Source organism: Calliphora vicina, chromosome 4, assembly GCF_958450345.1.
Source record: "Calliphora vicina chromosome 4, idCalVici1.1, whole genome shotgun sequence".
In the NCBI taxonomy this organism is placed as follows: domain Eukaryota; kingdom Metazoa; phylum Arthropoda; class Insecta; order Diptera; family Calliphoridae; genus Calliphora; species Calliphora vicina.
In genome coordinates, this window is record NC_088783.1 from 62,732,848 (window position 1) to 62,755,840 (window position 22,993).

The following is a 22,993-nucleotide window of genomic DNA, read 5'->3' on the forward strand; positions in this document are numbered from 1 at the left end:
ATCCCCTCCACCCACATTCAATTACAAATAGCCGTCCATGTGTTGGCTGTTGTTATTTCATTACTTTTTTCATCATTTCTATGAACGACATTACACCCTGTTGTTTCTATTTTATTTGCAAAATATATTTTAGTACTTTCATTTTGCTCCCATGGTGTGTCGTCCTTCTTTTACTAAGGACATATTTATTTTTTTTTTTTAGTTTTCCTTGATATAATGCAAAAGACTAGAGGTTTAAATAAAGCGTTGTTTACGTCCACAGTTTATGATGAGAGACAAGTAATAATTTACAATTAGTCATTAGTTTTTATTACTCTAAAATGTTGGTGCTCTTGTTATTGCTGTGTTTTGGAAATTTATATGCGGTTCACTTGTCGTTTCGGATCATGAGGTTTTGTTCTAATTGTGGTTGTTGTATTTTGTAACAAAATATTGGTATCTGTGGTTTTGTTGTATTTATTTTTGAGGCATTGTTTTGGATACAAGTGGCCAAAATGTTATTTGTACTTGCATGTGTTTTTTGTGGTGTATTAGGGTGCTTCAACTAACCATAGCTTGCTTTTAGCAAACAAATGTAAAAGTGGATGACGCTAACGAGTTCAGATTCAGTTTTTGAAAATCCGCTTAAATACAAATGGAAGTAAGTAGGAATGTTATATTCCAATGAATCCTACAATGAATCCTTCATATCCACCAACAACACATGAATTTGTTTAACCCACGTACCATATCTACATATAAAGAAGGTTTTACATGTTGAAATTATGGAGCAGGACGAAACTGTTGGAATAGAAGTCCGTCCCAGTACAGGGTCTCAAATTAAGATATGGCAAGCAAAATATTTTTTTTGTTAGGTGCAGAAGTTATTTAAATATCAATTTAAAAGCTTCTATTTTTATACCCAACTTCCTAAAAAGATAACATATCGAAATATTGGTCATTGAACCAAAAAGTGTTCTGGGTCCTCATAAGTTTCTAAGACAATCTAGATATATCTGTCTGTCTGTTGAAAACAGAATGGGACCCAAACAAAAGCAGCTAGATAGCTTGCTAAAATACTCTCTGTTGATAATTTACCTAGCCCCCAGGCAAATCCGCTCCCGTAATACTGCTTGAGCAGCCATAAATATGTTGATTATGCGGCAATCTTTTAAAAATTTCGAACCCTTCAAACCATCGATGTCAAATCTAATATGATGTTTAATGTGCCAATATATTGCTGACAGATGATCAAGATCAGCCAAGAATGTTTGAAAACCAAGATTTGGAGGCATTACTTCATGAAAATTGTTGTAAAACTCAACAAGAGCTTTGAAAATCATTAGCAGCTACTCAAGCAGTAATTAAAAACTGTTTCCGAGCAGCAGTATTCATTCAAAAGCAGAGAAATTGGGTACCATACCAATTGAAGCCGAAAGACCTTGAAAGACGATTTTGAATGTCCGAAATAATGCTTGAACGCTATAAAATAAAATCATGTTTGCAACGAATCATTACTAGTGATGAAAAATTTATCCATTACGATATCTTGAAGAGGAAGAGATCATATGTGAAGGCCGTCCAATAAGCCAAATCGACCCCAAAGTAAAAGAATAATGAAATCTGGCCAGACAATCACTGGGAACCAATAACAAATGCAACTGATTCTTTTAAAGCTAGCATTGACCGAAAAATGCCCAGAATAAGCGGCAGACATGAAACCGTACTATTCCATTATGACAACGCTTGGCCATATGCTGCAATACCTTTTAAAAATTATTTAGAATGAAGTGGTAGGGAAGTTTTGCCTCATCCACAGATCGTGCCCCTTCTGACTACTATTTGTTTCGATCGATTTAGAACTCTCTCTTTGGGATACGTTTCACTGTGGAACAGAGTATCCGATATTTCTTTGATTCGTTTTTGGCCTCAAAATATTGAATTGGAATCCATATGTTGTCCGAATGATGGAAAAGGTCATAGCTAGCAATGGTGTTTGAATGAATTTTTATTGTACAAATGATGAAAGCTAAAAATAATAAAATAAATTAAAAACTTTCGTATTTACAGTCGAGGTAGCTGCGTTGTTTTACTGTCCCATATATTTAGGGCTATTAAAGCGTCTTTCAATTAGGACTTTGATGAACTATGACAGTTGATTGCGGCCATATTTCTGAGGCTATATCTGTCGAATTGGCTATCATTTATTCAGTTTGTTTTGCGTGGAGGTACGTGCCACACAGTTTATTGGACATTCTGAATGAGCGATTTGAGTGCACGGTCATCTCACGTGAAAGTGATTCCCACCGATATTGAAAAATTCGACATCGTTATACTCTCCCTTGTGGGAATTCCTTAAGTCACAAACAACAGCGGTCCTCAATGCCAAAGTAATCCATGCTATCGGTCAAATTCAGTCTTATTTTATACTCCAGAGTCATGGAAAATTATATATTTCGAATGCGCGCACACAACGAAGTCGCTGCATTTGCACGATGATATATTCCATGCACAATTACACCAATAGGCCTTTCAAGCGAATACAAATGTTCAATAATATATCGCACACACTTTCTTTTATTTAAATTTAAATAGAAGGAAGCGCTTAATGAAAGACTCTTTATTATCTTAAAGTCATAGCTCCGCTTTTATTCCATATTTTGTAAATATACGATTAATAGTATAGAAGAACTTCGCTTAATGACACCAGATCTAAGCAAACTCATTCCAGAGTTACATTTTTTTGAAGCACCTAATTAAAGTGCAAGCTTAGTGCTTAGCACTAAGCTTGCTTTCAGCCATTTCAGCGCATCACTTTCCCTTACAGAAGACAATACTATAACCGTCATCAAAAAATATGAGCGAAATATTGGTCGTAGAACCAAAAGGTATATATCCTGGGTCATAAGATTTTAAAACCGATACAGCTATGTCCATCCGTATGTTTGTCCTTCTGTCGGTATGTCTGAATGTCTATTGAAAACGAAAGGAGCTAGCTGGCTGAAATTTTCCACAAATGATCTCTGAGAAGTTTTTTCTTTTATAGAAAAGGAGGAATATTAGACCATTTCACATAGCCCCCATACAAATGTCCCCCCGGAATACTGTTTGATCAGTGATAAATATGTTGATTATGCGGAAATCCTGATTAAATTTTGCATAACTTAGTTCTAAGTCCTCTGAAATTATACTGTAAATTATGGCGAAAATCGGGCAACATTTGTTCCTAGTCCCTATACAAGGTCCAGCTCAGAACATGATATGAACTTTCAAAATTGTCTTACAATAATTAATATCGTGATGAAATATTACTTAACAAGTTTTAATTGAAACTAACTATTTCTAGCAACTGAGGATTCCCTTACACTACTCCTTCTAAGAAGCATTTTTTTCTAAAGAGCTTTGAAAATAAACTAAATTTTATACTGGGATGTTGTTCGAAAATGGCATTTATATTATGTGCCTAATGGAGGCTTAAATGTTGTTCTACACCATTTTAAACTTAACATTCTTATTAACTTTTTTTAAATATTTCCCTTCTTCCTGCTCACTTACGTATGTAAGTAACTTGCACTCAACCTTGGTGTTCGCTTGCAGCACTTCTTCTTGCACCACCACAGGATGTGTGGTATAAGTATGTAATTGCAACTTGCAAAACTTAAAGGCTTAACGCCTTAACATTATCATTTTGTGGTTAATGTAAAACATTAACATCTTATTGTAGGTAGTATTTACATTAACCGCACAGTGTTAAAATGATTACGTGTTAATAGATCATCAAGTTACCATGTCGTCTGGTGTAAAACGTTTGTATGTAACTTGCAACAATTAAAGTGTTTTATAGTTACAAAAATACACTGTTATTTATAGGAGGATTTAAAAATGTTTTAATAAATTTAAGTAGAGGTAGCAGTTTTACTTTAAGGAAAATGTAAGATGATAATGATAATAATGTAACTTAATCGCTATATGTTTTGTAAACTAAATAGAAATATTGTTTAAATTTGTACAATTTTTGCCGGCTCTTTGTCAATCAGGTCTCTAAAAAATTTACCCGCTATAATTTAATACAAGAAATTTAAAATTTCTTCACTTACTTACAATGCTTACAAAACAGAAAATTATCACTTCACCATCGTGACAAAAACACATTTTTCTTCGCATCCCATAATAATGGCAAAGGCGCGCTGCGCAAAGAGTCAGGCGGTAGATTCATGTCGTTGACTAACTACGAGTATTGTTAAACCGATGGCTGGTCATTTATTTAATTTATTAATTTCACTTCATTGAATGTAACAAAAATTATACATTGTGTTTTCTCTCGTATAAAATAAAATGAATAAAATAAAAGAAATGGCATACAAATGGACAATTAAGAATACTTTTTTTTTGCAGTGAGTGTGATCGAGCGAGCGTGCGAGTGGACATCTTTTACAAACCACACACATATGTACATAAAATACACAATTATACTCACACACACATATTGAACTCATATATACAATCTTATCCATGAGTATGGAAAATAAATGGTTTTGATGTCCTGTAGTTGTAGCAGAGGCTTGTGTCCACTTTGTACCAACTATATCGCTAGTTATTCTTGCTTTGGATATGCATGTAACGTGTTACAAGTTGAAATATGTAGATAGTGAAGTCTAGAAGTTAGTTACATACTCGTATCGACACTAACAAGTTGAAGTTTATTTCTGGGGAAAATAGTCAAACTCCAAACCAGTGTTGCCAGGAGCTGGCAAAAAAGGAAGCTATATTGACTACAAAAAAAGGCCAGAAAAAGCTAAACCGATTTAAAAAAAACCCAAAAAATCTAAAATATTATAAATAAAGAATAAAGGTTTATATTTATTTTTAAATAAAAAAATATAAAGTATGTTCATAAAATTCATAAAAGTAAATAAAATTAAAACGGTACACATCAGCAGCAAACAAAAAACAAGTAAGAAAGTATGGTCGGTCAAGCCCGACCATATAATACCCTACACCAAGTAAATGAGTAAAAATATTTTTCTTTTAAAATATCAATAATTTATATTCGTGAGTGATTTTCGAAATGGGCCTTATATGGGAGCTATGACCAATTATGGACCGATCACCACAAAATTAGGTCGTGTGATTTATGTCTATATTAAAGTTAACTATGTTGAATTTTGTGTGTATACCAACATTTTTAAGCGATTTATGCACTTTAAAGTGATTTTCGGAAGCGGGTCTATATGGGAGCTATGACTAATTATGGACCGATCGTAACAAAATTTGGTGACATGAATTTTGTATATATAAAACTTTTTTGGAGCGAAATTTGTGTAGATACATAGATAAATTAAACATTTATGACCGATAAAGTCCAATTTCGAGGGGACATTTGTATGGGTGCTAGGTGAAATAATGGACCGATTTCAGCCAGTTTCAATAGGCTTGGTCCTTGGGCCGAAAAAGTAATATGTACCAAATTTGATCGAAATATCTTCAAAATTGTGACCTGTACTCTGCGCACAAGGTTTACATGGACAGCCAGCCAGCCAGCCAGCCAACAAGACGGACGGACGGACGGACATCGTTTAATCGACTCAGAAAGTGATTCTAAGTCGATCGGTATACTTTAAGGTGGGTGTTAGACTAATATTTTTGGGCGTTATAAACATCTGCACAAACGCATAATACCCTCCCCACTATGGTGGTGTAGGGTATAATAAAATTAATCATTAACAGGGAAACCAAAATATGTAAATGCATGTTTTTTCTGGTGAGTCTAATAGGCACATGGATAAGATATTTACACGTTTCAGAACTATTTAAGAACTTTGGCATCAATTTGTTAGTGCATATTTTAGCATTAAATGCATATTTTTGCATATATTTAATTTAATAGCATATTAATGTCATATTTATCAAAAACAAATTTTGTCTTACTTTTTTTTCGCTGTTGTGTTACAGGTTTTTAATTCCTTTGTTTAAAATTCAAAATTGAAAAATATATGGCTTTTTTTAATATAAAATAAGCACTATTTTAATAATATCTAAATATCAAATTTTATTTCTAATTCAAACTTAACCGTTCTTTAACCCTCCGTTACTCGAAACTAATCTAGTTGATGCAGGCAAACATTTCTTTATGGTACATTTTTTTAAACACCCTAAGTTTTAACCTATTTTTTGATAAAAATATATTTATTATTTTTGCTATTCTTTTAAATACTTTCAGCCTGACTACAAAAGCCTTAAAGTCGATTTTAAGTCCATAATTTAAATTTCGTACCATAATACAAATTTAAAATGCCTTTTTATTATTTCATAAAAAAAGCTTTTTGTTTTGAACTTTTGTGGACATTTTAGCTATGTTCAATAACTAAAAGTTGTTACTAGTTAGTAACAATTGTTACTGGAAAAGCGTTCATTAAATCATAAAACTTGCAAGTAGAGAAAAAATCAAGTGCATATAAATTTTAGAGAGTGTTCTCTCGTTGCAAACTATTACAAGTTCTATTTTGAACTCGTAATAGTTAGCAGCTTATATTTTATATGTTTTGTGTTATTGTTTATTTATTTAAAATTTTATTTTTGTGGTGAAAAAATGCCAAAACAAAAGAATTTTCAATAAAATTAAAGAAAATGTGAGTATTATTTATACATTTTAAAAGGAATAAAATATGAAAATTGTGAGAATAAAACAATTGTTACTGGAAAAGCGTTCATTTACTTTTTACTATTTTTGAGAATTTAAGAGAGTAATTTTGTAAATTTTGATTTTATTCTCTCGTTGCAAGTATTTACTGGGAAAGTAAATGAACAGTATATGAATGTATATGTTGGAAAAAGTTTTGAAGTTTTTTTCAAATAAAAGCAAAAATTCTATTCTAAAATAAAGTTGACTTCAACAAAACTTAACTTTAAAATTTCTTTCATAGTTAGGGTGTTTGAAAGTTTTTACTGCTTATTTAAAGCGCTTAAAACGCATTTTTTAGAGCATATTTCCGGTTTCCCTGATCATTAATAATAAATATACACGCAGAGAAAAATATTGTTGTGCATGTTTACAGTAACCATTTCAATATTGTTACAAGTTTTTTAACAATATTATAGTTACAGTAACTATTTAGATGGCTGTGGTATCCATAATATGGTTAATTTGCAATTCACATGTTTATATCAAGCATATATATGGTTACAGTAAACAAGTATATGTTTGTGACAACCATTAGTATGATGTTTTATGTTGATATTATGTTGCTCTCGGCTTATGGATATCATAATCTGAGAACAACATATTATGATAAAATTATTCATAATCATGTGAATCGTAAATTAACCATATTATGCTTACCACAATCATGTAAATAGTTACTGTGACTATAATATTGTTAAAAAACTTGTAACCATGGACAACTATCTTTTTTCTCTCTGCGTGTACAAATACACACACATTTTTGCACACAAAACTCAAATTTTGTTTTTAATTTAAGTACTATGTATTTACTATTATTTTGGTGTTTCGCAATAATTACATCTACCATGTCAGAAAATGGACATTGTTGGTACCATATTTGTCCATTTGTAGTTTAAAATATTCTGCCCCTGAGCCTTAATCTTTGTAAGTTCATTAGCTGTTTAATTTTTCACTATCAATATGACATAATACATTTTTTTGGTTTTATTATTTACATGGTATCCATATGGATACACTCAACTTTGGAGGCATCTGACAATCTCCAAGTCAAAGAATTTATTTAGATATCGACTTATTATTGTTTTTTGATATCCTATGAATCATTTTCAATAAAAGACTGTTGGATTTTTACAAAACTGAGAAGTTATAAACAATTTATCTAGGTCCAAGCAACAGGCATGTTCCCGTAAAAGGGGATGCCCAACGTCATGCCTAAATGAGGATATTCCAATTACTCCAACGACCTCCGACAAGAAACGTAAAACTATACCCTTAATTTCTGTTAAGGGTGTACCGGAACCAGATAAAAGTGCTCAAAATTCAATATTTTCCTGTGCATTCCCAATGGATCGAGAAATTGCTTCAAGGCATATCATTATATGTATATCAAATGATTAGATATTGCTTAGATATTATTTTTTCTTTTAGATTATATGCAAATTAAAAGCCGTTATAATAGAACCTCTTCTAGAACCGGTTATACTATCATCGGTTACAAAGAACCGGTTCTGGAACTGGTTGCTGTGAACCAAAGTTGGAGGCATTTGTGAAGCAGAACCATTTCCACGTCGGTTATTTTCATATGAGCTTTGTCCCGGTGATATTCCACCAAAGTAGAACGGGTTCTGAGGGAACCAGTTTTAATACTAGTTCGGCTTCACAAACGGAACGCACAAAACAGACTGATGCAAATTGCTTGTTTATTCATGTAAATAACCGACAGCGCGAGTAGAAAATTACTTTGAGAACAGCTCAGAGAGTAAATTTTACACCGCTCTTTTTCTATTATGGTTCAATATAAGAATTTTTTTCTTATTTCAAGTTATCTTACTCTTAATTTGAAGTTTAAGAATTAACTACTTGATTTAACTTCTCACTTGTACTTAAAACAAGATTTTCTTACTTAATTCAAGAATTTCGTTCTTGTTTTAAGATATTTCCGCTTGATTTTTTTAATCAATCCCGTTTATACTTGTTCTAAGTACAAATGAGTATGAATCGTACTTAAATTTTTAAGTACAATTCTGGCTAAATTTGAGTAAAATAAACTTAAATTTAGAAGTGCTTTTTTCTTTCTGGCCGAGCGTTGTCATGATGGAATAATACGGTTTGATGTTTGCCCGTATATTTCGGACGTTCAGTTGAACCTGTTCCAATGTTCAGTGGGATGGTCTGGTCAGTCTTCAGCAGCTCATAATTGATAGGACCATTTTGCTACCACCAAATACATAGAATTACCCTAAAGCCATGGACATTTGTCTTTGGTGTCGACTCGGCTGGTTGGCCGGGCTTCATTTTTCATCGTAAGTAATGATTCGGTGCAAAAATGATTTGCTTTTATAGCGTTCAAGCAAAATTTTGAACATGCAAAATCGTCTTTCAATGTCTCTTGGCTGCAAATGTAGCTGATATTTAAAAAAAATTTCCACCCTCCGTAGACTCGTCATATCGAAAAAATGAAAAAAAAATGTCAAGCAAAACTAAAAAAAAAATATTCAACCTGAATATATATTGACCTATACATGTGAGCGTATTTTTCGTAGATCTAGTCAAGCACTATATTTAAATTTGAGTTCTTTCGGATCACAAATGTATTTTTGGCTTTTATTTTTAAAAAATGTGTGACATGAGGTTACCATTTTTGATTGGCACCATTCCTCCAACTATGTCAAATTTCGATGCGATATCTCTAATAGAAATTACTATTTGACTATGAATACGGGTGCGTAGCGTAGCACTCCGTTGCACAGGCTACCGGCTGATCTCATGGCCATACAATTAGTGCGATATTCGGCCGTTAGGCTAAGCACTGTGGGAGCATTGAGGTCTGCTTGTACCGACATGCGTCTATTCTGGGATGTATATATAATATCCCTATAAACATTGACTAGACCTTTATTGACAGACGATTCTATGTATCGATTGAGGGCGGGTTATCTTCTTCTAGGGACACATTTGACATCTATGCAGACTCAAAGTCTGCGATAGGTGTGGGTGGGCTTCTATATTCCTCGTTTTCAGAAGGTGTGTGTTTCAAGCTACTTGATCAATGTAGTGCATTTCAAGCTGAGATTTCAGCCATGAAAAGGGCTGTGCACTACATGAAGTACTATACGTTATTTGGTGTGAATGTCCGAATTTGTACTAGTGTACTCAGCAATGCTATCGAGAATGAACTGACCAAAAAGGCTTACGCCTTCAAGTCGACGAGAACGATATTTTGGTCGATTTACCGTTCTCCTGCTGTAAATCACTCATATAGCCTTAATTTCTTGAGTCTGATCAGCTCATATGGTCTAGTTTGACAAATTGCTCGGTATCGAGGCTTAGATGGCACTTACTGGGCTATCATGAGCTTGGCTACGAATTTTTATAACCGTGCACTGTTTAATTGCTGTGCATGCTAGGAGACTGAACACTCCTTAACACCTCCACTGACTTCTATAGGAGTTGTCTTGATGAAGAAGAGGAGGAACGGTTTGCCCTGCTCTTTCGGGGACACGGACTACGACAATGGAAAGCCCTTTTTGCATGGCCTAGCGAACCTATCAAGAGAGGATGTTAGGAAGGTGGATTCGTTTATTCGTGCGTCAAGTTGGTTCGGAATCGAACCCCTTTCCGACATGTGAAGGACCTCTTGAAACTGAACATGATCCTTTAGGGTATCACAAAGGTAATAATTCATGGAGCCAAGTGAGCTGGTAATACTGTCTGCCTATATATATAGTCCCACATACCATGAAAACTGAAGTAATTTCACGAACTACCATAACTAAAAAATTTCTCTAAGCGAAAATGCAACCAAATACTGCAGGGTGCAGAAATACACACATTTTAAATGTTATAACCAGGACTAAAATACATCAAAAATAAAAAAAGTAATAAAACGTATAAAAAAAAAATACACATATATGAAAAAGTGGACAGGACATTTAAAAAACCAAATAATATTGTAAATGTACATTTGCAAGAGGAACAATATTGAATGGTGGTTTGGTCATAAAGTTCCTATGAACAAACGAACCAAACCAGCGAACGAATGAATGAATGAATGACTGAATGAGTAGCGAGTGAGGGAATAAATGAATGGAAAACCCAGAAGGTAAATGTAGAGAATGTAGATAACGACATCTTGCGGTCGAATGCACTCTCATACACATACATACGTACAAGCTTTTAAAGGCCTGATGTTGCTGATGTTCAATGCCGATGCTGATGATGACTGGATGACTGGGTAGGATGTTGATAAAATATGGTAGTTTTAATTTATTTGTATAAATGTTTTCATTTTTGTTTTACTTCTTTTGCTTTTGATATTTTTTTTATAAAAATTAAAATAGCGATGGCAATGGACGATGTAGTGCCATTCTTGTAGTTGGACAAGAGATTCTACCAAGTGTACATGTGTAATTTAGAGTGTGGTACAGTGGGGACAAATATCTCAAATGCGATATCCTCCCAATTGCGGATAATAATTCAGACAGTGTCATTGTTATGATCTTGTGTGGTTTATTATCTCCCTGTGGGAAGGAAAGCTGAGTGCTAAAAGAAGCGTCACAGGTTGCCAATAGTGGTACGGCCCGTAGATATGTTAATGACAGTCAGTGGTTACAAGGGGAGAGTTTCGGACTTTCGAGCTTTTGCAAATACCGGGTATGCCAATGATTCTTTTGATGTCATGGCGGGCAATTGGCGCCATATAAAACCCAATCTCACACATTGTTTTAATAACATAAGCATGTCTAGCATGCCTAGGCTAAACTACAAATGATTACTTAAACCATTCAAAATGTATTGAAAGCGTATCGATTGATGACGACATTTGGCATGAAAAAAGGATAGAATGGGAGCCTGAATCTGGCGAATTTAAAACCTCGACTTTCTTATACTCAGCAAAGCAAACATCATCAAGGTCCAGCGGAGTAGGAATTATCTTATCAAAGGAAGCATCCCATTCACTTATCGAATGGAATCTGCACAGCGATAATACTATTACAGCCAGATTCGGAACCAGAGTCCGAAAGCTTAGTTGCATACAGAATTGTCTGAGGTTAGCGTCAAAGAAGAGTTCTATTGTCAACTAGATAGGACTATGTCGTCTGTTTGGGAGACTTTAACGCACATGTTGGCTCATCAAACACCTATCTCGGAAATGTGATGCGTAGACACGGTGTGGGTTCCATAAACAGGAATGTTGAACTTTTTAAAGAGAAGTGCACTAAATATAACTTGATATCGGTGGTATGTTGTTTCCACACAGAACTATACATAAAGTAACGTGAGTGTCACCAGATCACGAGAGTGAAACGAAATGGACCACATGGCCATCAGTAAAAAGTGGAGGGGATATTTCTGGGCGTGCGAAACAAAAGAGGTGCAGACATTAGCAATGGTCATCATCTCGTTATGGATACAATGCATATTAAGCTTGCAGCTTTCATTTAGCCAGACCACAGCACGTAAGTTTGATGTGGTTAAACTAGCACAGGCTGACTCTGTCAGCATAAAAGGAAACCGTGGGTGTGTAAATTGACGTAGCAGAAAGTCAGCTAACTAGTGCAAAAACTTACTTTAATAAATAGTGGAAAAACTCGTAGAAATGTGAGTTTGTAAGATCACACAGATCACAAGCAATTCAAACGAAATGCACGCCAAGACAAAAGTGCGCACACAGATGATCTGGCAAGGAAAGCTGGAGCTTCTGTAAACAACACTAAACTTACAACAAAATCTTTCGTTTCCTAGAGGCCAATAAAGAACAGCGCTGGCGAATTCACAACCTCAAAAACTGAATAGCTGAAGATATGAACAAACACGGAACTGTTTGAAACATCAAGACCGCCCAATGCAGATCTATGCAACTGTGCTGAACATACGGTAAGGCCGGATATATCTATTAGTAGTCGTTCAGTGATGGAAGACACCAAAGCTATCAAGTCCTTACAAATCAACACAGCCCCAGGACCTGACAACATCTTGACAGAAATTCCAAAAGTTGATGCCAAAGTCAGTGCATATTCATTGTAGTGTTGCATAAAATAAATTTTTCAAATGTGATTTCATGCAGAATCTTCATATATGTTTCCATTTTCATAATTTTTAAGAGCTTTACTTATATTCGCATTGTCGAACCCGTTCGGCCGGTGGTGGCTATGATTGCCCAGCACTTAACTAGAATCATGAAATTTGCAATACAGTGGTACAGTTTTTATTTCAAAACGTAGTATTTTCTTAACCTGTATATATAAAATATATAAAAATACCAACATTTATTTAACAACTCGTGCCACTGTTTAGTATTTTCTGTTGCATATGGAGACATTAAAAATACGCTGAATATGTTATTACAATTTAAATTGATTTTTATGTTTTCTGCTTTTTTTTCTTTCAGTTGTAGTTGGTGTTATGTATTGTTGGCAATGTAGTCGTTTGTTGTAGCTTTTATCCTGCTACATCCTGCCAAAGGGTAAGATGAAGTGCTTTTTTTAAACAATTTTTGACCAAAGGTTAAAAGTCAAAATTGATTGGGTCATTGAAGTAAATTGAAAAGTAAAATACAGATAAATATTGTGAAATTATTTTGAAGTATTTTGATGGAGTTTGATTACAAAGGCGATACGTAAACATACTTTTATAATTTAAGAAAATTTTAAATATGAACTTGGGAATGTTCAAATACAACTTTCAAGACTAGGCTTAAAAAGGTTAAATTGCCAATACACCTACTTCCAAATTATTTATAAATTTTGGTATTTCCTCTTGCTATTTATTTACTAATATTTTTTTTGGTAAACATGTGAACATCACTTACAATTTATTTCATTACAAAATATCAATACTTATTTAATATAGCATTAAAATCTTATAAATTCTAATGCAATCAAGTACTTGCATATTAACTTAACAAAATTATTTGACTATTAAATCGTGATCACTCAATATAATTTATAGTGTCCAATGAATGTCAAACATTACGGTAAATACATAGTATTATTATTTTGATCACATTTGTAATACCCACCATCAAAAGAGATGGGGGTATATTGACTTTGTCATTCCGTTTGTAACACATCAAAATATTTTTTGCAGACCTGAGATTCTAAAACGATCTAGCTATATCCATTCGCCTGTCTGTATGTTGGAAACACAATAGGGCCCAAACGAAAGAAGCTTTATTGATAAGGTTTGTTTGTTATTGAAAATAGCCCGAATATAGTTTAAGCAGGCATAAATATGTAGATTATGCGGCAATCCAGATAAAATGTTTAACATATGAGTTTTAACTACTCTGAAATGATACTGTAAAGTATGACGATAATCGGGCAAAATTTGTCCCTATTCCCCATACAAGGCCACCCTCAAATAATTACTTGAACATTCATAATTTTCTTATAATAATTAATATCGTCCTGAAATTGGACACAAACAAGTTCCATAATTGACCCCATATAACCTCTATGTCAGAAAAATATTTTATTGTAACACATTTATGATGGGTATACAAGATTCGGCACAGCAGAATATAACACTTTTGCTTGTTTTATTTTTGCAATCTTACATTTGTTTTGATAAATTTATTATGAAATGTTTACAAACTACAAGTAGTTAGGTACAAATTATAAAGTGTACAAACATGGAATTGTCTCCGCTCTCCCCTTAGTCAATTGTTGAGAGTATTTTTAACTGATAAGAGCTGCTGATAACAAACGATGGCATGAAATTGTTGTTAAATGACTTTGATTTGTACTCGTATTTTGTGTGCTCGAATCAGGGATGGAAAAGTTTATAATTATATTGATAATAAAGTACTCTCGTTTCATTTGCATCACTCAAACAATTCTCATTAGTTTATGTAAGACCCCTTAGACATAATAATTTTAAAATATAAATTTAAAATCACTGGTTACTCGATAGAAGTAAGGAAACTTTGGCTGAAACGCGAGCCTAACTGAATTTGTTACATTCTCCTAACATCTATAACGCTTTATAAGGAAAATTCATTCTAAACCAGATTTCTGTAAAGTCTGGATAAATGGATTAATGAGATCGACAGATCGCCCTGCAAATGTTCGCTTATGGCTTGCAAATATAGATCTGGCCCCCATAAAAATGTATCACCGGAATACTATTTAAGCAGTCATAAATATGTTGATGCGACAACCTTGATACAATTTTGCAAGAATTTGAAACTGTATGGCAAAAATCGGGAAACATTTGTTCCTAGTTCCCATACAAGGTCCCCCTCTGAGAATGACTTGAATATTCATAATTATCTTATAATATTTATTATCGTTATGAAATTGGACATAAACAAGTTTTTTTCTACCAGCTTTTGTTAGGATCGGTCCATATAACAGCTATATCAGAAAAATATTTTATATTCACATATTTATGGTTGGTATACAAGTGTCGGCACAGCCGAATATAACACTCTCACTTCTTTTTCGTTCACTTTAGTATTGCTTTATAAAATTTGTTGGGAAAAAATTAAAAAATTCCTATTATTTTTTTATAGAAATTTCTTATATTTTGAATTGTTTCATTTTATGTGCATAAATGAGGCCCTTAAACATTATCACAAGATTTTAATTGAAAATTTATCAACTATAAATACAAATTGGAGAAATGTCAACTTTTGGAACTTGTACATTTTTTTTATAATAAAAATAGATTTTGTTTTAGTATTTTTAAACAAATAATTTCGAATAGTAGAAAGTTTTATTTTTATTTAACTTTTATAAAAAAGGCTCATGAAATAATGTGACTGTTTTGTTGAGTCAAATACAATTTTTTCTCAATTAAAATTGTTGTCTCTTATTTTTGAAAAGCAATTAAGTAATAACGAAAAAATTATTTTTAAAGCAAATTTTTTTTCTAAAATTATAAATGTAAGATTTACACCACGTCAGTGACTATATCAAAAATGTTTACCTCAAAAGTTATTGAGAACTGCGAAAAATTAAATTTAAATTTTATTTTAATATTAACTAAAAATATTAATTTTCCATCCCTGTTTCAAATGTTTATTTTATATTTTGTTTTTTGCCTTCTTCTTAAGTATTAAATTCAATACAACATGCTCTTAATTTGCGAGAGAACATGCAGTGGTCATATAGAGAAAGTGTACAGAAAGCATGAATGACAATTGCGATGGTTTGAATTAATTTAAAGCAGTACTGCCAGATCTTTGTTGTGATACCTTCATAATCATGACTACAAATTCGCAGGAGTTTTCGACAAATTAAAAACAACTAAACGAAAACTTATTCTTACTTAGTTATTTAACATCATATGCTGGAAGTTTTGCTTTAATTCTTTAATTTTTAAAAAAAAGTGCCGCTAAAGCACATCGATTGTTCACCAAAGCTTATGGTGAATGTGTTTCATCGGTTTCAACCTGCGAGAGATGGTTTGTACTTTTCAGAAGGGATTATTTTGACATGGAAGACAAAGATCTCCCAGGCCAGCCAAAAAAGTTGCTCCATGAATTTTGTTGTCAAACTCAACAATCTTGCAAAATCATTGGAAGCTACTCAAGCACGTTCGCTAGCAGCAGGTAAATTGAGTAACATACGAATTGAAGATGGGAAATCGAAAGGCGATTTTGTATATCAAAAATTCTGCTTTAATGCCATAAGAGAAAATAATTTTTGCACCGAATCATTACATGCGATGAAAAATGGATCCATTATGTAAAGCCCGGCCAACAATCCGTAATATTCTATCATGACAACGCTCGGAAAATTATGCAATACCTGTTAAAAACTATTTAGAATGAAGTGGTTGGGAAGTTTTACCTCCCCATCCTTAAAGTGCAGACTTTGCCTTGTCTGAAGACTATTTGTTTCGATCGGTGCAGAACTTTTTCTTTGGCATAGGGTTGACTTTGTTACAGAGTATCCATAATTGGCTCGATTCGTTCTTGGTCTCAAAAGATGAGCAGTTCTTTTGGCTCGGAATCCATAAGTTGTCAGAAAGATGGGAAAAGGTCATAGCTAACAATGGCCAATACTTCCAATAAATTTATAATCAACAATTGTTTCAAAATACAAACTAAATATTTTATTTAATAATCCCGCATTTTATAGTCATCCACCCGATAGAAAATTCGAAAATATTTATAAAAAGTAACAAGAAGTACCCAAAGCCTACACGACAGGTTCTTACTTCACTCAATGTAATATTGAGTGATTTTTCTCTTCCATGTAACTCATTACCTATTGTTCTTAGCAAAATGTGTCAAAAATAGTTTAGATAGCTATTTCTTCAATATTTCGAAAAAAAATATTAAAAAAAAAAAAAATTAATTTTTTTTTCCGAAATCAAAAACTTTTTTGATTTTTTTTCAAAGTGGGAACTTTTTGAAAACATCCCACTAAGAGACTAAAAGGCTCTTAAAGGAATAGAACTAAGCTTTCATTTGAGCAAAAAAAATTATAAAAAGATTGCCCATTTTGTAAAAAGTTCGATTTTGCAAAAAAAATCAAAAATTGTATATCTTGAGTTACAAAACATTTATTTTGCTATATATCCCACTCGCATCACACTAACCAACCAAATAGGTCTTAAAGGAATAGACTCAAGCTTGCTTTTGAGAAAAAAAACTTTAAGAAAAGGGCCCATTTTTTAAAAAAAATTAGATTTTGCAAAAAAAAAAGTCAAAAATTGCATATTTTGAGTTACAAAACATTTATTTTGATAGATATCTAACTCGCATCCCATTAAGCAACTATATAGATCTTTAAGGAAAATATCTGAGCTTTCTGCTGAGCAAAAAAAAAATTAAAAAGAGGGCCCAATTCGAAAAAAAGTCAACAAAGTTTTTGATTTTGCAGAAAAAGTCAAAAATTGCATGTTTTGAGTTACAAAAATTTTGTTTGATAGATATCGAACTCGCATCCCTCTAAGCGACCAAAGAGGTCCTCAAGGAAAATTTCTAAGCTTTATTTTAAGAAAAAAAAAGTTCCCATTTTGAAAAAAAAAATCAAAAAGTTTTTGATTTCGGAAAAAAAATATTAACAATTTTTATTTTTTTTTTAATATTTTTTTTTTCGAAAGATTGAAGAAAGAGCTATCTAAACTATTTCGGACACATTTTGCTAAGAACAATAGGTTACATGGATGAGAAAAATCACATGTTTGGACAAAATGTCAAATTTTGACCCCCACTAACTCCGAGAGTTCTTGTTGAAAAATTGTGTCTGAATTACTATCCAATAGGTCTAACCTTGGTGCAAATTCATCCCGGTCGGAAGACATCTATTTTAAAAGTTGACGTGAAATCTCCCATATAAAAATGTTTGTTAACAAGCACCCTGTGTTAAAGGTTCGTATTTTCAAAAAGTTCTTGTGAAAAGTAGCAAACATGTACAGGTAAGCCTCCATTTACGCGGTACTTTATTTACGCGAATTCGATATAACGCGAACTCAAATTAGCAACCATTTTTTCAAATACGCGACTTTTTTTACACGATTTTTATATAATGCGGCAACAAACAACAGGAAATGAAAAAACACAAGCGAATAACAGATTTCTTTTTTGAAAACTTCGTTAATTTTTATGAATTTTATGTTATGTTTGAGTTGAGTTTTTTTACTTTACTTTTATTTTAAGTAAGTTTTTAGAAGTACAAATAAAATAAGTTTACTTAAAGTATATATCGTCGCCTTAAATGCAAACGAACGTAACTACATTTTTATTGTTTTTACAGGATACATTATAAAATCAATAATAATAGAGTATTCTTGGCAATTGTTCAATCAATCAAAAACTCGATTTTAAATTTTTGTGTAGCTTTCATTTAAGGTGACGATATGTATGTATGTACATTTGTGTTTTCTATTTAACGCGATTTTTAGGTTTTATTTTTTGTTATGTGACTGATGTATTGTTTTACGCGAAATAAAAAATTACTACAACCACAAAAGCATTTCGTTCTAAATTAGAACCTCGTTTTACGCGAATTTGATTTACACGCTATTTTTTGGGCCCAACAAACCGCGTAAATGGAGGCCTACCTGTACCTATTATTTGACTTAGATTTAGATCTTTTTAAAGATTTAAGGTTACCAATTTCTCCGGTGTGTTTAACATGTAAGAGTTGTTATAAATTCAATACAATTGTGCATTTCCAAAGTACTGCTACTCTATGTAAATAATTCCGCTTTCTCTATTTTCCTAATTTGACAATCCATGTATCTTCCCCACAAATCAACAACATTATGGCAACCTCATTCCTCAAAGGTCTCATTTACAAGTGTTTGAATAAAAAAAAACAACAAGTGCCCAGAAAAATATCAAAATATGTATAATCTAAAAATTTTATAAAAAAACAACAATAAACAAACAAATTTTATACACAACTACATCACTTTACTAAAAGCGATAATAAATAATTGTTTTTTTTTTTGTATTTTCTTGTTATAACTTTTAATAATCTGCCTCTAACGCGCTCAGAACTCAATCAGTTTTTGTTTTGCTCTTTACGCGTCAGCACATGCTAAAAACTCAGAACAATCAAAAATCCAAACCCTCTACTAGTGCAACAACCAACCAGCAAGTGAAATTTATTAATAAATTCTATCAAAAAAGTGTTTATTAAAAAAAAAAAAAAATAAAACCAAAAAATTTGCCACATTTATAATTAAAAAAATACAAAAAACAACGTTTGATTGTAAATTCACTAAAAAGGTTTCTTCATTTAATTCAAACGTAATTTTAACCAGGTAAACATGGAAACATTAAAAACAAAATAAAAAAACACCGGCCAGTTTTGTAGTTCATTGACTGTTTGTTGTTTGTTTTGTATTTCTGGCTCTGTGTGGCTGTTGTTTTCCAAATAAGAATTTTTTTTGTTATGACAAGTGTACGAGTGAGAGTTTTGTTGTTTTCTGTGTGATTTTTAATGAGTTTTTTTTTACTCTTTACAATTCATATTTCTTTATACTCTTTTCTGTGGTAATTCATATATTTTTTTACTTACTAAGAGATGTTGTGCTGTTTTTAAAGAGAAATTATTAAAGTAAAAGCTATAGTGAGAAATTTGCTATATTTTTGTACTTCAATGTTTTGTGTGGTTCAATTACAAAGTTTGTGATATAAACGTATCTGGATACATGAAGGTACTTAAATATGGTAGTACTTCAAGTTTACATTGATAGCAGTGTAAATAAACAAGTTAAATGTGATATATGATTGTAAATTAGGGTGATCCTTTTATAAGGTGTTAAAAATATAAGTCTAATTAATTTTAACATACACTCATTTCTGAAAGTTTTGCCATATATCACTTGATATTGGGATTTTCAACTGAAGAAAATTTTCGGTTCATTGTCAAGAAATAAAAGTTTTAATTAATTACATCAATTAGTTTTAAATGTGAAATACCGTCAAAAAAAATCGATGATATGGAAGAAAATGTACTAGATAATGCGTCCTTTTTACTGAATTCATATCACAACTAGGATCATAAGCATTTCAGATGTAAATATTTAAAAGGGTCCGTCAAAACTAAATCCCGAAAATTTAAGAATAATCAGATGTAGTTTTATATGAAGTTTCGAGGTTCAAAGCAGCAACATTCAAAAAAAATGTGTTTGTATTTCATTTATTCATAGATGCTTAAATATAAAAAATTTCTGACACCGATAACTTTATATAAAAAACTAGTTGACTAGTTGACTAGTTGAGTTGATGTCAGTTCTTTAAGTTTATCCAACCCACATACACCTGCCTGTTCTTATTTATTTGCAAATAAAATACTTAAATTTGTACTGCATACTTGAATTTTTTAATTTTTTTTATTTACAAACCATCTCCTGAAAATTTCGAATCGAATAAAAAACAAGTAAGACAAGTAAAAACTACACCAAGTAAATGAGTAAAAATATTTTTCTTTTAAAATACATATCAATAATTTATATTCGTGAGTGATTTTCGGAAGTGGGCCTTATATGGGAGCTATGACCAATTATGGACCGATCACCATAAAATTAGGTCGCGTGATTTATGCCTTTATGGAAGTTATTTATGGTCAATTTTGTGTATATACCAATATTTTTAAGTGATTTAAGCACGTTAAAGTGATTTTCGGAAGCGGGTCTATATGGGAGCTATGACTAATTATGGACCGATCGTAACGGACCGATTTCAGCCAGTTTCAATAGGCTTCGTCCTTGGGCCGAAAAAATGTATGTACCAAATTTTATCGAAATACATATCTTCAAAATTGCGACTTGTACTCTGCGCACAAGGTTTATATGGACAGCCAGCCAGCCAGCCAGCCAACCAGCCAGACGGACGGACATCGTTTAACCGACTCAGAAAGCGATTCTAAGTCGATCGATATACTTTAAGGTGGGTGTTAGACCAATATTTTTTGGCGTTACACACATCTCCACAAACGCATTATACCCTCCCCACTATGGTGGTGTAGGGTATAAAAATCAGCGAAATCGCTTCAGCCGTTCTCACGTGATGCCATTACATACATGGCCATTTAATTTTATTATATATAGATAAATCAATTCCCAAATTTTCCAAATTGTTTTTAACGAAATTTAAAATTTTTTTCGATTCCAATAAATGCTTAATTAGGATTAACAAGTAAGAGAGAGCAGAACAGAATCTTATATACCCTTCGCCAAATTATACTTCAAAATAAAAATTTTAGATATTTTTTCCAAAGTTGATTTTTTAATTTTTTGGAAAAAAAATTTTCGAATTGTTGTTTTAAAATTAAATTTTAATTTTTTTTTTTGGTTTTTTAATTTTTTTTTTAATATTTAGCCAAAAAAAAACTTTTGTTGAGAAAAAAAATTCGGGTTAAAAAATATTTTTTTCCGATTTTGACCCATTGTGGTCCAACTACTATGGTTTATATACGTCATTGCAGAGATCTTTGAAATATCTATCATTAGATATTCATAATGTCTATGTTAGTGATTTAGTAATCCAGATATAGGTCAAAAATCGAGGTTGTCCTGGTTTTTTCCTTATAGTATCTCAGCCATTTGTGGAACGATTTTCTCGATTTTCAATAACAACCGAACCGGAAGAATTCCTGAGATATTGATGTATGAATCGTGTTATTTGGGAGCTTCGGAAAGTTGATTTCAACAGACAGACAGGCGGACAGAGGGATATACGGACAGAAATACAGATGGACATAGCTTAACCGACTCCGGTATCTATAAGGATCCAGAATACATATTCTTTCTAGGGTCAGAAAATTATAATGTGGAAATTACAAACGGAATGACAAACTTATATATACCCTTCTCACGATGGGATAGCGTGCTGACTAGAGTGTCCAAAAAACCGGTTTCCGGTTTAACCGAAACAGTGTGTTTTTGAAAAAACCTGTTTGGATTTTTGTCTTTTATAAAAACCGGTTAAACGGCTTCGGGTTTTGTCTTCAAAAAAACCGGTTAACCGGTTTATATTAAATTTTTATTTAATATGAAAAAGAGCTCCTTAAATTTATTTTTATTTGTTGACGCTGATAGGTATGTATGGCCCTTAGAAAACATATATTGCATCTCGATTTTAATATACAGTGTGGGACAAAGCCGGTGATCCACCCTTCAATGTTAATACACGTGGTGGCAGTCCGGCTGGTTCCAATGAATTCAAAAATTCAATATGATAATCCACGGCTTGTTCATCGTTCATTACTATGTATTCGCTTCTTGAGCTTGTTAACATCATAATTTGTTGGTGCCAAAATTGCATGTTCCCACAGTTAATCCGAATTTTTGTAGTTGGTTGTAAGACTTGGAAATATCTTTCGTTCGGGAACGAAATTTCATTTGTGGCGGGATCAATTGGAATTTTTCCATTTCCGATGTCAAACAATTGTTTTGAGAATGTTTCGGTAGAAGGGTATTGCATCAAATGCATACGCTTCTCGGCTTCAGTAGTTTCATTTCCAGTGAAATAAATTTGAAGCAACTTCGCATCATCATTGGGATGCGGGAGCAATGATTCAATTCTGTGGTACATTTGGCCTTGAACTTTAAAGATGGGCATGAAGCCGACGTCATTTGAAAGCATGAGTTGCACTTTTGGATATTTTGAATGAAGTGCTTGGAAATAGGATTGGCGAGGAAAATATAACTTAGAAGCAGCTCAGGTGGCTCAATAACTGGTGGCAGAATAACTTTACCGTTCGAACAGCACATTACCGGGGAATCCTTAGGGAACTGCAGAACGCGGCAATGTAAGCAATGTTTGTCCATTGCGCCAATTAGTACGTCCTTGTGATTCCAGTAGTCATCAAACTTATTATAATAAACTGCCGGCAACTTTAAATCGATTCTTTCTCTTGATCG

General features: G+C 32.6%; 1 protein-coding gene across 1 annotated transcript in view; it reads left to right on the top strand.

Moving 5' to 3' along the window:
• Positions 1-19,117: 19,117 nt before the first annotated feature.
• The window catches only part of LOC135957150 (galactokinase-like), a 106,738-nt gene continuing 102,862 nt past the window's right edge, over positions 19,118-22,993 (top strand). Inside the window, exon 1 of the mRNA XM_065507836.1 lies at positions 19,118-19,387. The gene's annotated coding sequence lies outside the window, so the exon portion shown is untranslated. The remainder of the gene's footprint in view (positions 19,388-22,993) is intronic.